At 39.7% G+C, this 22,763-nt stretch overlaps 1 long non-coding RNA gene across 1 annotated transcript; it reads right to left on the bottom strand.

Moving 5' to 3' along the window:
* Window positions 1-7,381: 7,381 nt before the first annotated feature.
* On the bottom strand, window positions 7,382-20,900 carry LOC101681799. Its single transcript, XR_006601841.1, has 4 exons — window positions 20,440-20,900; window positions 20,211-20,324; window positions 16,115-16,157; window positions 7,382-7,432 (listed from the first exon to the last, which is right to left on the bottom strand). It is a non-coding gene; the product is annotated as an uncharacterized LOC101681799 (long non-coding RNA).
* Between the last annotated feature and the right edge of the window lie 1,863 nt (window positions 20,901-22,763).

Below are 22,763 nucleotides of genomic sequence, written 5' to 3'. Positions count from 1 at the left end.
TCCATTCTGCCTGTGTGCACAGCAAAGGCAATGTTTTTTAAGGCATTCAAAATATTTTGTAAGGTAGAGATTTTGTATTTTATCAAATTAAAGTAACAACTTACACGTTAACCTTATTTTTAATGTCATTTCAAGGAAGAGGAGTACACTCTGAAAGACATAGGAAGTCTTACCAAAATAGAATGAAAAGGAAATTAACTAAAATAAAGGCATAAAAGAAAACAAGATCTTTTCAAGCCACTCAGGATGAAAAGGTTTTAAGCTCACTGAAATGATAATTAACTACAAAATCAGAACCACATAGATTTGCCAGTGTGCTGCTGATGTGGAGGGGAAGAGGGTTTTAGAGACCCAAGGACTTCAAGACAGACTGGGAAAATCAAAGGCAGCCTTGAGAATGTGACAAATGATACCTTGGCCAAAAATATTCTGGAACTTAGTTCTTGATCTGAGAAGTCCAGAGTTGTTCAGATTTAATTAGCTGGCAGGCAGATTGTTTGGAATTACTTGGTTAATTAGGCATGTCCAAGGTCAGTGCAGTTATTAGGTCCTTAACCTCCTGAGAAACCTTGCTAAAATAATCTAATGTCTTTGATTAGACCTCTAGGATTTCATCTTATTTGTCACCTTAATTATTAAGGTCTTACCTTCACATACTATTTTATACTTGAATATTCATTGTCATTATTTTTAATTTTTTATAGGGATATATATAGTTATTTTTCTATATTGTATACATTTATCCCCCAAATAAATTATAGCTTGTTTCCAGGATGGCTACCATCAATTTCTTCCTTCCCTGTATCTACTCCCTTGAATCTGGGCTGGTCTATGACATCTTTGCCTAAGAGAATACGGTGAAACTGGTGCTGCATGACTTCCAACACTAATTCCCAGGTCTTGAAGCCTCTGCTTGAATCTCTTGGAATGCTTGCTCTTTAGGTTGTCATGCTGTATGAAGCAGAAGTCAGAAATGTAGACTGGCCCCATGGAGAGAAGGAAGAGAAATGCCCCTGGGTCCCCAGCTCTTGTAGATATCCCAGCCCAGGAGCAAGTCACTTGAGTTTCCAAGAAGCTTTCTGATGATTCCTGGCTCAGCTGACCCCAACTGAGAAGGGTTCATCTTTGTCTGTTAATCCCCAGAGCAGTGAAACATAGTAATAAATTATTGTTTTCTGCTGCTAAACTTTGAGGTGGTCTGTTAGCACTGCAATAAATAAGTGGGGTGTGCAATTAACATTTACAGACAGATCTAGTAATTCTTCATTCATCCGTAATGGTATAAAATTCACACCACACTGTCATTCTTAAATGTAACTAATTCTACATCTCTATCGTATGTTTAACTGGATGATACCATCATACTCTACTTATTTCACTGGGCCTCGAAATAAGTTGTTATATTTTGTTGAAATTTGTAAGGGCTATAAAATAATACAATAAAAGTGATATATAGGGGCGCCTGGGTGGCTCAATGGGGTTAAAGCCTCTGCCTTCAGCTCAAGTCATGATTCCAGGTTCCTGGGATCTAGCCTTGTGCTGGGTTCTCGGCTTAGCGGGGAGCCTGCTTCCCTTCCTCTCTCTCTGCCTGCCTGTGCATTCACTCAGCTTAAAAAAAAAAAAAAGAAAGAAAGAAAGAAAAAGTGATATATACATGAATATACTTCAGAAGTTTACACTAATTAAAAATGGTTATATATTCTTTTTTATGAATAGATTTTTTAAAATTTTATTTATTTATTTGAGAGAAAGAGAAAGCACGAGAAGTGGAGGGGCAGGGGGAGCCTGACGCGGGACTCAATCCCTGGACTCCAGGATCATGACTGGAGCCAAGGGCAGTCGCTTAACCAATTGAGCCACCCAGGGACCCCTAGACTTTATTTTTTAGAGCGGTTTTAGGTTGACAGAAAAATTGAGTGGAAGGTACAGAGTATGGCCATATATACCCCCATATATTTGCAGAATTCTCCCGCTCCACACTGGTGCCTTTGTCATAATGGATGAACGTATATTAACACATCATTATCGCTCAAATCCATAGTTTATGATCATTCTGGTGTTATATGATTTATGGGTTTGACAAATGCACAATAATGACATGTATCCCCTAGTAAGGTATACAGGATGGTTTTACCGCCCTAAAAATCCTCTGTACTCCGTCTATTTATCCCCACCTTCCTTCTAGCCCTCAGCAACCCCTGATCATCTTCTTCTTTTTTTTTTTTATTAAAGATTTCATTTATTTCATTAAAGAGTGAGGGGAATCCCTGATGAGGCACTCAATGCCAGGATCCTCAGGATCTCTGAGCCACGCAGGCACCCAACCCCTGATCTTCTTTCTGTCTCTATACTTTGGCCTCTTCCAGAATGTCATACAGCTAGAATCATACAGTATGTAGTCTTTTCACATTGACTTCTTTCACTTAAAATATGCATGTAGGATTCTTCCATGTCTCTCCATGACTTGATTTCTTATTCTCATTGAAAGAATACTCTGTCATGTTTCCTTATCCCTGACTCACTCCTTAAATCCTTTCACATTTAGTTTCTGTTCCCACTCCTCCACGGAACCCCATGTTCTTAAAGGTCACCAACGAGGGGTGCCTGGACGGCTCAGTTGGGTAAGCAGCTACCTTTGACTCAGGTCATGATCCCAGGGTTCTGGGATAGAGTTCTATATGGGGTTCCCTGCTCAGTAGAGAGCCTGCTTCTCCCTCTGCGGCTGCTCTGCCTACTTGTGCATGCTCTCTCTCTCTCAAATAAATAAATAAATAAATAAAATCTTTAATAATAATAATAAAGAAAGGTCACCAAAGATTTCCTAGAAAATCCAGCCTTTTCTGCAGCATTAAACAGTGTTGTCCATGATCCCCTTAAATTCTTGACTATGGCTTTATGAAACTGATGTTTTCCTTCTCTTCGATCTTTTAGTTCTCCTTCCTTTTGAATCACCATCTTACACAGTCTTCATGGGTAGGGACTCCCCAAAAGTCTGCCCTTGGCTGTGGCTGTACTTCCCATTACCACCTCAGCATCTCTTTCTCTCATACTCGTATTATCTTCCATGTAAAAATACCTAAGAATAACCTTTGATAGTTTCTCTTGCTTCTCACATTCAGCCAGTTACCAAAACCTCTCGATTGCATTTTTTTAAAAGATTTTATTTATTTATTTGACAGAGATCACAAGTAGGCAGAGCGGCAGGCAGAGAGAGAGAGAGAGAGAGGGAAGCAGGCTCCCTGCTAAGCAGAGAGCCCAATGCGGGACTCAATCTCAGGACCCAGGGACCATGACGCGAGCCGAAGGCAGAGGCTTCAACCCACTGAGCCACCCAGGTGCCCGACCTCTCAATTGCATTTTGCAATTGTTCCTTCTTTTCATTTCTTCAATCTCTCCTCTAGTTGAGGACCTCATTAACTCCTATTTAGATAATGGCAATAGAATTATAGCCACTATATCTCTGCCTTAAGCCTATTTCCTTCTAGCTCATTTTATTCAGTGCTGCTAGATTAATTTTCCTGGATTCCTTTGCTGATTAATGCCTACTTCAGTGTCATTTGATGTATAAATGTATATCTGGGATGATTGTGAAAGCTTTCTTTTTAATACATAATTATGAATAACATAACTAGAAAAAATAGTTAAATTAACATCTGAAGAAAATGTATCAGATTAAAAAGACATCATATTCAATAAATTGAATATCAGGAGAGGGTAAATTAGATGATACAAAGAAAAGTAACATATCTCTTCTGAGCCAAAAAATATTTATAAAATTTTGAATTATAATGCAAGGCAGAATAATAGATATACAATAATTATTATGTTTATAATAGTTCTTATGTACTGGCATTTTATCTTAATAATTTTGTTATTTTATTCCATTTAGGCCATGAATGTTTTATGAAAATGTCCTCTTTGCTATTATTCATATCCTGACAGAATGTTTTACAAAACAAAATTTTTTTCCTTCAAAATGTCCTCAAAATTTGTAGGAAAAGCTACAAAGTAATGCATAATATAAATAAGTTATCTTTGAGCCCAAAGAAAGTAGGTATATTTAAAAAAAAAAAAAAGCAGGTATAAAAAAAAAGAAGTTGAAAAATTAGAGATACATCAATATTCAAAATCCATTTATAAATTTTTAAGTATATGACTAATTTTAGTTTGAGTATAGGAGGCTACAAATTTAAATTAAAATTTTGCCAAAAATTTATTGTTTTCCTATAGTTCATGAAGACTGTTAGAGATTTTTTCCAAATAGAAGTGCTAGGTACAAAGTTCCTTCTAGGAAACATACCAGTGGAAAGCCTTGTTTCCTTAATTTTATTTGGTCTTAACAAAGGGTAATGAGGGGATTAAATGTGTTACTTCAGCTTCATGTGCATCAGATATCTTGGAATGAAGAACCGACTAGCAGTAAGTTTTAATGGACAGTATGGTATCTCAGGGATGAATTCACTTGTACTTCTGCTTTACTTGCTTGCTGAGAGATTCCTGGGTCTCAGTCAACCAATAACATAGTGAGTTGGGCTGAAAGAGTACTAATGGAATGGAAAACCAACAAAGAAAAACATGACCCAGCTGTCATCAACACTGAAACAAACATTGTGATCTGTTGTCATCTTGGCATCACTGCTTTCCCATTTATGATCCATGCATCTCAGAGGAAACATAGAACCATAGTTCCCCACATCCTCCTCCCCAGATGGTTCCAGGTCAGGGTCGGCCAGGAACAGGCACTTAACGTGACATTGGAAAGGGAAAGAGCAGAAGCTATTATTCAAGCAGGGCGGTGACAGATGTGTGGGGTGACTGTAGACATGGGGCTCACAGCAGCTTCTGAATGAGTTCCAGCAAATTACCCTCTTTGGTTCCATTGACAGTTGAGATGGCCAGTGGGAGCTGCTTGAAAACTACCTGTTTTAGTGCTGCAAGTTTATGTAGCTGGTAGAGCTTCCTAGAGATGGAGAGAAAGAGAGGTTCCCTAGAAGGTTCGTGGAGCCAGCCACCTTGGCAATGCAAACTGAGATTATTGGGCACAGCTTCCCTGTCTTTAATCTCCTAACTCTTCTAAAGGTTATGGAAGTCACTAATTTCCATATTAAAACTTTATATTTCATCTACATACAGTAGATTTTGTGCTTTATATGAATTTTATTTAATACAATGTGCAGGTCGTGACGCATTGTCGACACTGTTTCGATAGGGTCTTCACAAAGTACCATGCATTGTAATATAGTAATAGAACTATAATCTGAAACCAACAAAACATACTCCATATGAGAAATTTTTAAACTACCTTGTCATACACTCATACAATGTTTTTAAACAAGATGGAGTAGGAGCTATAATGTTTAAAAAGGGTGTTTGAACAAAAGAAAGCTTTAAAAACTTTCCATATAAAAATATTAACGTAGCAGGCCTTACAGAACTAAAAATATTGGCTGCTTTCAGAGAAAGTAACTCCTTTGCGAGACTCTCCTAAAGAAATAACCAAGCTGATATGCTTCAAGAACAGAAAAGTTTCTTAGGTAATAAGTGTTAAATATTCTCCTATTATTCTATTGCAGACATAAACTTTAACTTTCTAGATTCTATTGTAAAGGGTTTTCTGGACACTTTGCATCATTTGAGAATGCCCATTTCACTATATCCTTGAGCTAGTAAGAGTTCAATAGCATTTTTTAAAAGATTTTATTTATTTATTTATTTGACAGACAGAGATCACAAGTAGGCAGAGAGGCAGGCAGAGAGAGAGGAGGAAGCAGACTCCCCGCTGAGCAGAGAGCCTGATGCGGGGCTCAATCCCAGGACCCTGGGATCATGACCCAAGCCAAAGGCAGAGGCTTTAACCCAGTGAGCCACCCAGACGCCCCTCAATAGCATTTTAAAGAAAGTTGTTTCTTTTGGCCTTTCATTTATCTGGCATTTATAATATTAGTCTTATCTGGGTAAGAAAACACAAATCTAAAAACCAGGAAACATGATATTATTCTTGGTTCTCTTGTGGATTTTTCAACCTGGCCAAATATTTGTGTTTTTGGTTAAAAAAAGAAATTTTTTTAAAAAAAAGGGATTGTTTGCCTTGACACCTCTTTTTTTTTTTTTTTCCTTTTTTTATTTTAGTAACCTCTATGGCTCAAACATACAACCCTGAGATCAAGAGTCCCAAACTCTACCAACGGGGCACCCCAGCCCTCACTCTTCTTTCTCAAAGTAGCAACATTTGAAAAATAAGAGCAGAGGAAAGTCAATACATTTAAATATGTTAACTTAAAAGCAAATTTTCACTGGATTATTTTTATTTGTTGGGTCACCCTAGGCCCTGGGCAGGTACAAGGGCTGGAGACTGACTGGAGGCCTCCCCCTCTGGTGGGGACACAGACTAGCAAGCAGGTGCCAGTGGAGCTCCCTGGTGTTTGTCCAAAGCCCTGGGGCCACAGGTGTTTCAGAAGCAGTGCTCTTTGTGGAGTTTAGAAGGGTGAAAGTATGCATATAATATTTAATACATAAAACCCCGAGAGAGCCTACAGCAGCCTCCCATAAACAAATAAGAATATTTCTGCAGTAAAACATAACGTTATAAATAGCTTCATGTCAGTGCAGATCAGATTTTGCTGCCAAATAAGACTTGGCATTAATCAGAAAATAAACTTCTGGTTTTCAGAACTTCAAATAAAGGACTGTGGACCTGCAAAATGGCATGCTATGCTCTAGAATAAAGGCAAGAACAGAGTACTATGGTAATGTGTAGGTATGGTACCCAACCCAGGCTGGCAGGGGGCAGGTGCATTGGTGGAGAGAATGTATAAATTGGCTCATAAGTACCCATGAAATAACAAGATCTTTTGTGTTACTGTTCCAGAGAGTTGTGAGGGAAATTGAGGAAGAGATTATTGCCTAATAATGAACTCTGAGAGACTGCTTTTGAGTTTTCTTACTTTATTGTTGTGTTACAAACTGTCAGATACTTCCTATTGTTGTGTTACAAGGTTAACAATGAAAACATTATTGTCTGGTCTATTCAATTCTCCTACTGATAGAAAAAATATTGCAAACAATGTATTAAATAGTAATGTCTTCATTTAAACACTCAATTATTCCTTCCATATCTAGGCCATAGTTCAAAGTTTTTCTACTTTCTTACTCTTCAGTGGGTCTCTCTGGTCCCAGCCAGGCTCTCCCCTACCCCACCGTACAGTTGATTATCTCACTCTCATGCCTGAAAACTTAAAGAACTTTTTGTTGGAAAAAATTTTCTCTGTCAGGCGCCTGGGTGGCTCAGTGGGTTAAGCCGCTGCCTTTGGCTCAGGTCATGATCTCAGGGTCCTGGGATCGAGTCCCGCGTCGGGCTCTCTGCTCAGCGGGGAGCCTGCTTCCTCCTCTCTCTCTCTCTCTGCCTGCCTCTCTGCCTGCTTGTGATCTCTCTCTGTCAAATAGAAAAAAAAAAATTAAAAAAAAATTTTCTCTCTCATTCTATCTCAGATATTACATATATATGACACACACATATAGGATAGATACAAATTTATTTATTTATTTACACACACACACACACATACACACACACACACACTATAGACCAGAACTGAGACACACAAACTTGGGTAAGAGTACAAGTACTGGTGGGGCACCTGGGTGGCTCAGTGGGTTAAGCCTCTGCCTTCAGCTCAGGTCATGATCCCAGGAGCCTGGGATCAAGCTCCACATTGGGCTCTCTGCGCAGTGGGGAGCCTGCTTCCCTTCCTCTCTCCCTGCCTCTCTGCTACTTGTGATCTCTGTCAACTAAGTAAATAAAATCTTCAAAAAAAAAAAAAAAAGAACACAAGTTCTAGGAATCCTTATCAGGATTGCAAACTGGATGGTCAAAGTGTAGGAGGGGCAAACAGGACAAAGGCCCAAGCTCAAGAGGGAGAGACAAAGCAACATGATCCAGGTGAACCAAGAACTTTTTGTTAAACGGGCCGCTCGGAGCTGAAGTGTAGGGAGAGCAGATCCAAAACTAGAATCCTCTTCACCTGTGCTTAGAATATCTCAAAGTGTGAAATATTCACATATGAGGAGCCATTTCTAAAGTCTGTTTTCTGGAGTATTTTTAACATTCCTTTTTTTCCAATCTTATTTGCACTATTTTTCAAGGGGGCTTTACTAAAAAAATGCAAATCCAGGCCCTGAACAAGTTAGTTATACATTAATCAATCAAAAGTATTCGTTGAGAATCTATTCAAATTGACCAGCACGTAACAGAAATCCTGAGAGTAATTGTTAGAAAAAAAGTCAGGAAAATTTGAGCAATATGGTTTTATTATATTGTCTAATCAGTTCATTGTATGCAAAAATTATTTTTAAAAAATCATAGAAATCCCTAAAACAGCTTCATGGATGTACCTCTAAAATATTTAAAAGCTTTAAGGCATTCCTGGGTTTCTACACTGAAAAGTATTTAAAATTCAGAATTCAAAAAAATAAAAAATAAAATTCAGAATTCAAAACAATAGCATTCATTTTTCCTAGTTGGGACAAAGCAAAGGCACAGAATACTAAAACCTCAAAGTTGGTCATTTGAATTATGACTATGCAAACTAGAGGAGCTTGGCTAAACATAAAAAAATGCAAAGTCTGTTTCATTTCTTGTTCCTTACCTCAAACTCCAATCTGTGGGCAGGGACAGAAAGAAGGCATGTGATGCCTGCTTCCCATATTATTTGCTTACACACCAAAAGATGATGGACCCAAATTCTATTAGAGTCTCTTTAACTGCCTCCCATCTCTTAGGTAAGATGTTCACCTAACTGGGAATTTATTTCAGTGACAATTAAAGAAAAAGTCTGTTCCAAATGGAACCTAATTTTCCTAAAGTAAGGTTGATATCAACCCTGGATTGTGAGTATATGGGGGAGGGGAAGGCGAGCAAAAGGAAAAATTAAATTCCTTCTTCGTGCAAACACAGACTGTACTCTCTGAAATAGCTTTGTTTTTGAAGACTGTAATAGTCCTGCAAGATAGGTTTTTTTTTAATTTTTTATTTTTTATAAACATATAATATATTTTTATTCCCAGGGGTACAGGTCTGTGAATCGTCAGGTTTACACACTTCACAACACTCACCATAGCACATACCCTCCCCAATGTCCATAACCCCACCCCACTTTCCCAACCCCCCTTCCCCCAGCAACCCTCAGTTTGTTTTGTGACATTAAGAGTCACTTATGGTTTGTCTCCCTCCCAATCCCATCTTGTTTCACTTATTCTTCTCCTACCCCCGTAACCCCCCATGTTGCATCTCCACTTCCTCATATCAGGGAGATCATATGATAGTTGTCTTTCTCCGCGTGACTTATTTGGCTAAGCATGATACCCTCTAGTTCCATCCACATCATCACAAATGGCAAGATTGCATTTCTTTTGATGGCTGCATAGTATTCCATTGTTCCATGTATTCCATGTGGTATTCCATATATACCATGTCTTCTTTATCCATTCATCTGTTGATGGACATCTAGGTTCTTTCCATAGTTTGGCTAGTGTAGACATTACCGCTATAAACATTAGGGTACACGTGCCCCTTCGGATCACTACGTTTGTATTTTTAGGGTAAATACCCAGTAGTGCAATTGCTGGGTCATAGGGTACCTCTATTTTCAACATTTTGAGGAACCTCCATGTTGTTTTCCAGAGTGGTTGCACCAGCTTGCATTCCCACCAACAGTGTAGGAGGGTTCCCCTTTCTCTGCATCCTCGCCAGCATCTGTCATTTCATGACTTGTTCATTTTAGCCATTCTGACTGGTGTGCGGTGATATCTCATTGTGGTTTTGATTTGTATTTCCCTGATGCCGAGTGATATGGAGCACTTTTTCATGTGCCCTTTGGCCATATGGATGTCTTCTTTGCAGAAATGTCTGTTCATGTCTTCTGCCCACTTCTTGATTGGATTATTTGTTCTTTGGGTGTTGAGTTTGCTAAGATCTTTATAGATTTTGGACACTAGCCCTTTATCTGATATGTCATTTGCAAATATCTTCTCCCATTCTGTCAGTTGTCTTTTGGTTTTGTTAACTGTTTCCTCTGCTGTGCGAAAGCTTTTGATATTGATAAAATCCCAATAGTTCATTTTTGCCCTTGCTTCCCTTGTCTTTGGTGATGTTCCTAGTAAGATGTTGCTGTGGCTGAGGTCGAAGAGGTTGCTGCCTGTATTCTCTTCAAGGATTTTGATGGATTCCTTTCTCACATTGAGGTCCTTCATCCATTTTGAGTCTGTTTTCATGTGTGTTGTAAGGAAATGGTCCAATTTCATTTTTCTGCATGTGGCTGTCCAATTTTCCCAACACCATTTATTGAAGAGGCTGTCTTTTTTCCATTGGACATTCTTTCCTGCTTTGTCGAAGATTAGTTGACCATAGAGTTAAGGGTCTATTTCTGGGCTCTCTATTCTGCTCCATTGACCTATGTGTCTGTTTTTGTGCCAGTACCATGCTGTCTTGATGATGACAGCTTTGTAATAGAGCTTGAAGTCCGGAATTGTGATGCCACCAACTTTGGCTTTCTTTTTCAATACTCCTTTGGCTATTTGAGATCTTTTCTGGTTCCATATAAATTTTAAGATTATTTGTTCCATTTCTTTGAAAAAGATGGATGGTACTTTGATAGGAATTGCATTAAATGTGTAGATTGCTTTAGGTAGCATAGACATTTTCACAATATTTATTCTTCCAATTCAGGAGCATGGAACATTTTTCCATTTCGTTGTGTCTTCCTCAATTTATTTCATGATTACTTTATAGTTTTCTAAGTATAGATTCTTTGCCTCTTTGGCTAGGTTTATTCCTAGGTATCTTACGGTTTTGAGTGCAATTGTAAATGGGATTGACTCCTTAATTTCTCTTTCTTCTGTCTTGCTGTTGGTGTAGAGAAATGCAACTGATTTCTGTCCATTGTATATCCTGACACTTTACTGAATTCCTATACAAGTTCTAGCAGTTTTGGAGTGGAGTCTTTTGGGTTTTCCACATATAGTATCATACCATCTGCAAAGAGTGATAGTTTGACTTCTTCTTTGCCGATTTGGATGCCTTTAATTTCCTTTTGTTGTCTGATTGCTGAGGCTAGGACTTCTATACTATGTTGAATAATGGTGGTGATAATAAACATCCCTGCTGTGTTCCTGATCTTAGCGGAAAAGCTTTCAGTTTTTCTCCATTGAGAATGATATTTGTGGCAGGTTTTTCATAGATGGCTTTGATGATATTGAGGTATGTGCCCTCTATCCCTACACTTTGAAGAGTTTTGTTCAGGAAGGGATGCTGTACTTTGTCAAATGCTTTTTCAGCATCTATTGAGAGTATCATATGGTTCTCGTTCTTTCTTTTATTAATGTGTTGTATCACATTGATTGATTTGCAGATGTTGAACCAACCTTGCAGCCCAGGAATAAATCCCACTTGGTCGTGGTGAATAATCCTTTTAATGTACTGTTGAATCCCACTGGCTAGTATTTTGGTGAGAATTTTCACATCTGTGTTCATCAAGGATATTGGACTCTAGTTCTCTTTTTTGATGGGATCCTTGTCTGGTTTTGGGATCAAGGTGATGCTGGCCTCATACAATGAGTTTGGAAGTTTTCCTTCCATTTCTATTTTTTGGAACAGTTTCAGGAGAATAGGAATTAGTTCTTCTTTAAAAACTAATAGTATGTTTGGGGCGCCTGGGTGGCTCAGTGGGTTAAGCCGCTGCCTTCGGCTCGAGTCATGATCTCAGAGTCCTGGGATCGAGCCCCGCATCAGGCTCTTTGCTCAGCGGGGTCCTGCTTCCTCCTCTCTCTCTACCTGCCTCTCTGCCTGCTTGTGATCTCTGTCAAATAAATAAATAAAATCTTAAAAAAAAAAAGAACTAATAGTATGTTCTTATAATTGTTTGTATTTCTTTGGTGTTAGTTGTGATCTCTCCTCTTTCATTCATGATTTTATTTATTTGGGTCCTTTCTCTTTTCTTTTTGATAAGACCGGCCAGGGGTTTATCAATCTTATTAATTCTTTCAAAGAATCATCTCCTAGTTTCGTTGATTTGTTCTATTGTGTTTTGTTTTTGTTGTTGTTTCTTTTTCATTGATTTCTGCTCTGATCTTTATGATTTCTCTTCTCCTGATGGGTTTAGGGTTTCTTTCTTGTTCTTTCTCCAGCTCCTTTAGGTGTAGGGTTAGGTTGTGTACTTGAGACCTTTCTTGTTTCTTGAGAAAGGCTTATACCACTATGTATTTTCCTGTCAGGACTGCCTTTGTTGTGTCCCACAGATTTTGAACCGTTGTGTTTTCATTATCATTTGTTTCCATGAATTTTTTCAATTCTTCTTTAATTTCCTGGTTGACCCATTCATTCTTTAGAAGGATGCTGTTTAGTCTCTGTGTATTTGAGTTCTTTCCAAATTTCCTCTTGTGATTGAGTTCTAGCTTCAGAGCATTGTGGTCTGAAAATATGCAGGGAATGATCTCAATCTTTTGATACCAGTTGAGGCCTGATTTAGGACCGAGGATGTGATCTATTCTGGAGAATGTTCCATGTGCACTAGAGAAGAATGTGTATTCTGTTGCTTTGGGATGAAATGTTCTGAATATATCTGTGATGTCCATCTGGTCCAGTGTGTCATTTAAGGCCTTTATTTCCTTGTTGATCTTTTGCTTGGATGATCTGTCTATTTCAGTGAGGGGAGTGTTAAAGTCCCTACTATTATTGTATTATTGTTGTGTGTTTCTTTGATTTTGTTATTAATTGGTTTATATAGTTGGCTGCTCCCACATTGGGGGCATAGATATTTAAAATTGTTAGATCTTCTTGTTGGAAAGATCCTTTGAGTATGATATAGTGTCCTTCCTCATCTCTTATTATAGTTTTTGGCTTAAAATCTAATGGATCTGATATAAGGTTTGCCATTCCTGCTTTCTTCTGATGTCCATTAGCATGGTAAATTCTTTTCCAGCCCCTCACTTTAAATCTGGAGGTGTCTTCAGGTCTAAAATGAGTTTCTTGTAGGCAACATATGGATGGGTTTTGTTTTTTTATCCATTCTGATACCCTGTGTCTTTTGACAGGGGCATTTAGCCCATTAACATTCATGGTAACTTTTGAGAGATATGAATTTAGTGCCATTTTATTGCCTGTAAGGTGACTGCTACTGTATATTGTCTCTGTTCCTTTCTGATGTACTACTTGTAGGCTCTCTCTTTGCTTAGAGGACCCCTTTCAATATTTCCTGTAGGGCTGGTTTGGTGTTTTGCAAATTCTTTCAGTTTTTGTTTGTCCTGGAAGCTTTTAATCTCTCTTTCTATTTTCAATGATAGCCTAGCTGGATATAGTATTCTTGGCTGCATGTTTTTCTCGTTTAGTGCTCTGAAAATATCATGCCAGCTCTTTCTGGCCTGCCAGGTCTCTGTGGATAAGTCTGCTGCCAATCTAATATTTTTACTATTGTATGTTACAGACTTCTTTTCCCGGGCTGCTTTCAGGATTTTCTCTTTGTCACTAAGACTTGTAAATTTTACTATTAGGTGACGGGGTGTGGACCTACTCTTATTGATTTTTGAGGGGGTTTCTCTGCACCTCCTGGATGTTGATGCTTGTTCTCTTTGCCATATTAGGGAAATTCTCCCCAATAATTCTCTCCAATATACCTTCTGCTCCCCTCTCTCTTTCTTCTTCTTCTGGAATCCCAATTATTCTAATGTTGTTTCATCTTATGGTGTCACTTATCTCTCAAATTCTCCCCTCATGGTCCAGTAGCTGTTTGTCCCTCTTTTGCTCAGCTTCTTTATTCTCTGTCATTTGGTCTTCTATATCGCTAATTCTTTCTTCTACCTCATTTATCCTAGCAGTGAGAGCCTCCATTTTTTATTGAACCTCATTAATAGCTTTTTTGATTTCAACTTGGTTAGATTTTAGTTCTTTTATTTCTCCAGAGAGGGCTTTTATATCTCCCAAGAGGGTTTCTCTAGTATCTTCCATGCTTTTTTTGAGTCCAGCTAGAACCTTGAGAATCGTCATTCTGAACTCTAGATCTGACATATTACCAATGTCTGTATTGATTCGGCCCCTAGCCTTTGGTACTGCCTCTTGTTCTTTTTTTGTGGTGAATTTTTCTGCCTTGTCATTTTGTCCAGATAAGAGTATATGAAGGAGCAAGTAAAATACTAAAAGGGTGGCAAAGACCCTAGGAAAATATGCTTTAACCAAACCTGAAGAGATCCCAAATCATGGCGGGAAGAAAGGGGATAAAAAGAGGTTCATAAAAAAAAAGAAAGAAAGAAACAATTAAAATAAAGAAAATGAATAAAGAATAAATATAATATATATATATATTAGATAAACTAATTAAAAACGTTAAAAAAGAAAAGGGTAAAAGTTAAAAAAATTTAGCAGAAGAAGAGAAAAAAATTGAAAAGGAAAAAAAATTAAATTAACAACAAGACTAAAGAATCACAGGGAGAAAGCCATGAGTTCTGTGCTTTGCTTTCACCTCCTCTGGAATTCCGCTGCTCTCCTTGGTATTGAAACCGCACTCCTTGGTAGGTGAACTTGGTCTCGGCTGGATTTCTTGTTGATTTTTGGGGGAGGGGCCTGTTGTAGTGATTCTCAAGTGTCTTTGCCTCAGGCGGAATTGCACCGTCCTTACCAGGGGCCAAGCTGAGTAATCAGCTTGGGTTTGCTTTCAGGAGCTTTTGTCCCCTGAACGCTTTCTGTAGAGTTCTGGAGGATGGGAATGAAAATGGCGGCCTCCTGATCTCCAGCCCGGAGGAGCCGAGAGCCCAGGGCCCCACTCCTCAGTGCGCCCTCAGAGAACAGCGCCCAATTACTCCCGTCTCCGTGGCCTCTGGCCACGCTCCGAGCTCACCGAGCCTGCGACCAGTTCAAGGTAACCCCAAGCTAAGAGCTCACTCTTCGGCTCTGTCTCTGTAGCCAGCTTCCCCATTCTGATACCTTCAAGTTCTGCGACACTCAGACACCCCCGATCCTTCTGTGACCCTGCGGGACCTGAGGCCATGCTGACCCCACATGGGCTTCACCCCAGTTTAGCCTCTGGAGCGATGTCCCTCAGCGGAAGAGACTTTAAAAAGTCCTGATTTTGTGCTCCGTTGCTCCAATGCTTGCCGGGAGCCGGCCCCTCCCCACTGGGTCTATCTTCCCCTCGCTTTGGATTCACTTCTCCGTCAGTCCTACCTTTCAGACAGTGGTTGATTTCCTGTTACTAGAATTGCTGTTCTTCTCTTCGATCTGCCGTTGGATTTGGAGGTGTTTGCAATCTTTAGATAAGCTATCTAGCTGATCCCCTGCTACCTGAAGTAGACTCAGTCTGCTACTTCTCGGCCATCTTGACTCCTCCCCGCAAGATAGGTTTTTTAAAAATTAGGAAAATAAGGCTCAGAGGTGGAACTGCATAGAAGACCCAGCTTCTAGGAGACCCAGTCAAACCGAAATTCAGATTCCTTGCTGCTTGCCACATGTGCTTTCCAGACCATATCTGACAGGAAATGCATTTTCTGCAATGCGTTCGTGCATTCCCTCAAACGAATATTTAGTAAGTAGTGGTTGAGTCTTTATATAGTAGTACCTGCCAAGTGTCAGGCACCATGCTGGAACACAGGAGGGAACGAGTCATACAAAAATCCCCAATATCAAGGAGTACATTTATGCAGAGAAGAGAGAGAAGAAATAAAAGAAATAAGCAAAATATATAAGAAACCAGATGGTGGAAGTACCATGAAGAAAACTAGAGCACGAAGGGACCAAAGGTACAAAGCAAAGGGAGACTGTAGATTTCACTGGGTTGGTCAGAAGAATCACACCACAATGAGCATTTGAACAAAATCTTGAAGGAGATGAGAGACTGATACGTGGATATCCATGGGAGAGCATTCTGGGGAGGGAAACAAGAGCCAAACCACCACGTGAGAGTGTGTCTAGCACTTTCAGACAAAAGCAATGGGGGTGGTGTGGCTGGGGCAGAGCGGAGAAGTCAGAGTATGTAGGAGAGGATGCCGGGCCTGTCTGGCTTCCACTCTACATGAAGTGGGAAGCCATTGGAGAGTTTCGAGGAAAAGAGTGACAGGTTGTAGATTACATTACCATTTCATGTTGGCCACTCTTTGAGAATAGTCTGGAAGTGCCCCTGTAGAAGCAAGAGAACAAAATTCAACCAAATAAATTTTAAAGATCTTAGTGGTTTTGTTCAACAATTCATGAATGAGGTAGCATACCATCTAGCAAATAAAAAGGAACTCTGAGGGGCACCTGGGTAGCTCGGTTGGTTAAGGGTCTGACTTTGGCTCAGGTCATGATCTCAGGGTCCTGCGATTGAATCCCACATCTGGCTCTCTGCTCAGCAGGGACCCTGCTGATCGTCTCCCTTTGCTCCTCCAGGCCACTCCTGCTCTCTCTCTCTCAAATAAAAAGATAAAAAGTCTTAAAAAAAAAAAAAAAACCACACCAATAAGTTCTTATGGGGTGTCTGGGTGACTCGGTTGGTTAAGCGATGGTCTCTTGGTTTCAACTCAGGTCCTGATCTTAGGGCTGTGCAATCACACCCCTTTTCAGGCCTTAGGCTCAGGCGAGGTCTGCTTAAGATTCCCTTCCCTCTCCTTCCATGCTCTCTCTCTCTCAAATACATATGTAATTTTTTTTTTTTTCTAAAGGAGCTCTAAGGAGCTGTACAAAGTGGAAGATGATTATAGGCAGAAAGAGGCAGGACAAGAAAACTTCTAGCAAAGAGTGGATTGCTTCAGGCAAAGTCTCACCTTCCTCAGGGGAGGTCAGAGAGGCCTATCAGACAATGACCTCACTAGCATTGACCAGGTAATTCCAGGTTGACTGGCCTAAGTTTCCATTCCTGGGAGAGGTTGAAACTGTAATTAATATAGGTAGTAAGTCTTGGTTTGGGGACATGGGCTTAGTACAAGTAACTCCATTCTGGACCTATGATGTCTTTTTTTTAACAGAAGAAAGAATGCAGAACAGTAGACAAGGGTCTCCCTCTTTGTTATTCAAGGTATTCTTAATCGCTGGCAGGCAGGAGAATCTCTGAAAGAACTGAACAGGGATGTTCATCAGGGGAGCCATCAGCCCCCTCACAGTGGGTCACCCACCATCTGCGTCACCCTTTTCAGTATAAAATGGCTGGATAAACCAATTGCAACAATATTGCTAAACAGAACAGCACTTGGAAAGAGATTGAGCCTGATGAGCATTAATGGAAAAAAAGAGGACTAAGGTATGTCTGTAAACCTAATAAAGCAAATACAAGGAAAGAGAATAGCTTTTTTTCCCTTACCTGATCATCTATTTGTATGAAAAGCAGTGGTATTTACCCCCTCTGCAGAGAAAGATTTTGGGACAGACAAATTTCATAATACCCTATAGGCCCACTCCCTTGCCACACCCTCCATTTAATTTTTTTAAAAGATTTTATTTATTTATTTGACAGACAGAGATCACATGTTGGCAGAGAGGCAGGCAGAGAGAGAGAGAGAGGGAAGCAGGCTCCCCGCTGAGCAGAGAGCCCGATGCGGGGCTTGATCCCAGGACCCTGAGATCATGACCTGAGCTGAAGGCAGAGGCTTTCACCCACTGAGCCACCCAGGCACCCCCCTCCATTTAATTTTGACTACTATTTTCATTTACCCTTAGGGTCCACTCTTGAACACTCTGGCTTGGGCCCAGTGGGATAAAACAAAGGTAACATCAAACTGAATCGTGATAGAATGCCACATAGCTCTCAAGAAAAACCGTATCCTGATGGTCTCTATTCTGACAGCCTGAGCTTTATAATTCTGTTATAGCTTCATCCAGGACTGATAGAAGAAAGCATTAAAGTATCAAATAGACCTTGATTAGAAACTACTGAAGAAAATATCTTCATGGTTTTTGTGTGTGGTACAGGGGAACAAGACCACTGCAATTCAATATGATGATCACATATTAAGAGAAGAAAACTTGAAGAGCTAAGTAACAAATAATAATAAATAAGAAAGTGATCTTACAAATTAGGTAATATAGGTGAAATCATTTTGGGAGTTTTAAAGAGTTTTAGAGACACAAGCTGGTGTTATCAGGTAAAGAAAATCAGGGGATGTCATGGTAACAGCACAGAATCTATTGGCCAGGCATTTACTTTTAGTATTATGGGAATAAAGACTTCACGGTGAAAATATTTGCATTTCTAAAGCACTTCTCATTCTTTTAAAAAAGCTGTATATGTACAAGGAAAGAAATTAAAATATTACAATATTATAAACTGTGCATTATATCTGACTGCTAGGCCCTCAACTCTTTTCCTCAAAGACAACCAGTTTCTAGTTTCTTCTGTAGCCTTCCATATCTATCTGTCTGTCTGTCTATCTATCGATCATCTATCTATCTATTCATTCATATTTCTTACCTATATCTCTGGAATAAAAACAATTGGTTGTCACCTGACAGCTTTTCTTTACTCTTTCACATTTTGTGGGTTTGGTATAGTCATCACACCTTATACTGAAAAATAAGTGACATTCATTTTTTTTTCTCTGAAAATATTCAAGCAATTGGTACATATGTGAACATTTAAGTTGCAGTTTTGTCTTCAAAAGCCCACTTTACAATTTACCAAGGCAATCTGCCTGACCCTGTTAGAGGTGAGAACTTTAGGATCAGTGCCTGCCCTGATAAAATCCTTAAATGTTTGCTGCTTAGGATTCCTGTACTCACTGCATTCAGTGGGAATTCAAAACACGCTGAGAAAGCAGCGCTGATTCATTTAACCATGGGCTTTGGAGGGAGGCTGCTTTCCTGAATACTTCCCAAAGAAGTTATGTTAGGTGACTGTCCTCTGATTCCTGAGTCTTTCTTCTTTATGGAGTCTGTTAAGTATTTTGTGACTCTAGGGAACATTTCAATACAAAACTGAAATACTTAGCTAGAGGAGGAGAAGGAAAAAAATGTTTTAAAATTTATTTTTATTTAAATTCTATTAATTAACATACAATGTATTATTATGTATGTATGATACATAAAATGTATCAGAGGTAGAGTTCAGAGATGCATCAGCTGCACAGAACACCCAGTGCTCACTCCATCACGTGCCCTCCTTAGTGCCCCATCCCCCACCCCCCTCCCCTGGAAAAATTAAGATCCTATATCTTTTGAATATGAAGCTTCACTTGAGGCACAGAAGCCCACTGCATTACGTTTACCATTTCCTTTCTTCACTGGGTGCCATGAACGTGTTTCCCCGACGTATGCAGATGCTCCAGCACATACAGATCTGGCCAGGAGCTTTTTCATACCTTTTTGCCAGCTGCAGAAACTTGGGTGACTCAGGGCCTTCCCTCTGACTAATGGTCAGTAGTCTCCTAAAGTGTGTTTATTTTTTTAACAATAAACTGATTAGCTTCTGAAGTCTTTGGAAAGGATGAAAGGCGACCTGTTAGAGACTAGGGGAGGTAGGAAAGGAATCCTTGAAAAAATAAAGATCCGCCATATTTATGTTATCGATTTTATAATTTAATGTGAGAAAGGACAAAAGGCAACTATTAGGAATAGTTAAAATAACAGATTACATTTACAAATAGCTGAGGTATTTCAGGAAAGTGTGCACAGAGCCCTCTGACACAGGACTTCCTCTCACTCCAACGTCCCAACTACCCCCCTTCCTAAAACAAGAAGCTCATTGACCTCATTTGTTTCTGAAATGGCTATTTCTTAAAAAATGAAACTTTTGCTCTGAATCCTTTTTGCCACATGAGGAAAATACAACTGCCAGTGTACAAAAAGTTTCCCAAAATATTCGTATAGGCTGTTTGGGACCAGGCAGATAAAACAATAGCCAATTGAATTTTCCCCTTTTCACCTAATTGTTTTGGTGGTGGAAAGACCTAAGCAAAGCTTGGCTGAGCACCAATCATTCATTCTCTACAGCTACTCTTCAAGATTTCATGCTGCAGAGTGTGCTGGAATAAAGAAGTTCAAATTGACATTAGAATTAATGGTACTAATGATAGCATTTTCTCTGGAGAAAAGGATTTCTGGGATTCTATAAACTTGGAAGAGAAAGAACTGAACATATGGGATGAAATGGAGTTTATCAGGTACATACGGGATGAAAACAGATCACGCACTCAAACAAATATAAAACAATATACGCTTACTTAAATTAAGTGAAAGAGAGAAAGAAAAAACACAGTCATACCTGAATTAAGACCTCTGCTTCTCGATGCTCCTAAATCCAACCCTTACTGCAATATGCTACAGAACTCAAAAACCGGCCAGCTTCTGCTTTGCTCTAAACCGAAGACAGTGTACCCTGTAGGGAAAAGGCTCGTAATTCCTGTTTCCTTTCTTTTCTAGAGTACAGCTTATTGCTTTTCACTGCTCGGGAGAAAAAAGTACCAGATTTGTGGGGGCTTTTTCCCTCTCACCTCATCCGTAGACCCAGATGAAGCTTTGATCCTCACCCTTCAGCATTTCAATTCATTTCAAGGCACTGGGTCGGTGCTGATGAGAATGGGACCAACATTTTAAAAAGAGATTAATTATGCCGAGAAATGTCCGCTGTAAATACTGCAAGAACACTGAGCCAACCCGCCAGTGTCTACTGCTATTTACAGGAAACTGTACAAAACATAGTACTGGAACAGAAGGGAATAGGGCATGTGCCATACACTCTGAAGATGCAGAAAAAATTCAACGTAAAATGAATTAAGGACCCACCGAAGAAAATCGAGATTAAGACGTTCAAATACATATGTGCTTCACGCACACACACACACCCCAAATGAGCAAATAAAAATCCTTAAAACTTAGTCCAAAAACAATGTAAAACCCTATTGTGGTAATTTCAGGGCTCTATTCTTCTACAAGACAGATAGCAAGCTAGACGCTCTGTTCATAACAGCAAAGACAATTGTTCCAAAGACCTAGTCACTAAATAATTTAAAAAAATAAATAAATAAAACTGAAAATAATTACATCAGCATATGGACTCTGGAAAATTTCTTCTACCGTAATAAGTTCAGATGGACGTTTCCTGTTTCACGTTTCTAGTACACGTTGTCTTTTAGACAATAACAGTGTGAAACAATAGTTTGGCATGAGTTCAATGCATACTAAGAAATGCCCCGGCCCATGACGGCTGGGATGAGTCAGCCTCAAATGGCAGAGAATAAGATTTAAGAAGTTGACACATCTCGGAACTTCAGTCGTTCATGTTTCTTGACCAATAAAGGGCTCTTAAATTTAACACTTGCATTATTACAGCCAACATTTAACATTTGCATTATTACAGCCAACATTTACTCTTGTGCCTTCATAACGTGGATTTATTTCTTTTTTAAGATTTATTGATTTGAATGACTGGGAGAACACAAAAAGCCAAGGGAGGGGCAGAGGGAGAAGGAGAAGCAGGCTCCCTGCTGAACAAGGAACCTGATGTGGGGCTCGATCCCAGGACCATGAGATCATGACCTGAGCCAAAGGCAGATGCTCAACCAACTGGGCCACCCAGGCATCCCCAAAACCTGGCTTAAAAAAAATTGTAAGGCAAAACTGCAATCCTGAAAAAAGAACGTGTTGCCAGTTCCTCTTAAGTTGTTAACCGGCATTGGCCTTTGCTTCCACTACTCAGCATCCTGCTCCTACTCTGAGCAGAGTGTCCAAGTATAAATGAGCTTCCCTGCCCCTCATCAAACTTGGCAAACCCCTGGCCATCCTTAGCCTCTCAATGGGCCTTCCTACTACTTTGAACCTCATCAGACAAAGACAGCCAGTCCCAGGACCCTCTTAAACTTGGTAGTTCACACATTCATCTTCTCTGACGCCAGACCATGCCGGCCAGCACGTGTTGGCATCGAAACAACCCAAGCCAACTGACAGTATTTGGGTCGGTCATTTCCAATGGCCTGCTTCACCTCCAAACTTCTGCCACTCAGCTAAGAAAGTAGATGAAGAGAACATTCTGAAATTGGCCACAGTGTGCAGAGGACTCAACAGTGGGACCAGCGTTAGGCAGGGAAGAATGCGAGAAGAGAAGTTGCAAAGAGCAGCAATGGGTCAGGCAATGGAGGGCTGCCCTTCAGCCAGGGCTGGAAAATAGCAAGGAGAGAGGACCAGAAGTCATCCTTGACCAACCGTTCTCTTTCACTTTCTAGATACAACCAATTGCCAATTGCTCCTCATTTTTACTCCGAAGGATAAAGAGATCTGCTGTTTTAATTTCCTCCAATGATAGTTTTATTTACTTAAAAATCAGAAATGGGGGGTGCCTGGGTGGCTCAGTGGGTTAAAGCCTCTGCCTTCGGCTCAGGTCATGATCTCAGGGTCCTGGGATCGAGCCCCGCATCAAGTTCCTTGTTCAGCAGGGAGCCTGCTTCCTCCTCTCTCTCTGCCTGCCTCTCTGCCTACTTGTGATCTCTGTCTGTTAAGTAAATAAATAAAATCTTAAAAAAAAATCAGAAATGATACATGTCTGTTTTCAAATTTTAAGACAATAAGGAAAGATAGAGAAAGCATAAAAATCATCTCCCAATCTACCATCTAGGAATAGACAGTTTTAATATTTTGTCAAAAAGCCTCACAGGCACATTCCTGCACACGTGTGCAGATAATTTTACAGAAAGTGAGGCATGTTACACAAGGAGTTTGCTAATCTTTTGTTTTCACTTACTAGTGGGTCATGGTGTCTATTTCCATTAACATGGATACATACAATCATTGTTAGTGGTTGCATAATATTCCATTGAGGGGA

The sequence above is a fragment of the Mustela putorius genome, unplaced genomic scaffold (genome assembly GCF_011764305.1).
Source record: "Mustela putorius furo isolate JIRA1106 unplaced genomic scaffold, ASM1176430v1.1 tig00003853_pilon_pilon_pilon, whole genome shotgun sequence".
NCBI lineage: Eukaryota > Metazoa > Chordata > Mammalia > Carnivora > Mustelidae > Mustela > Mustela putorius.
This window is presented reverse-complemented; position numbering and strand designations above follow the sequence as displayed.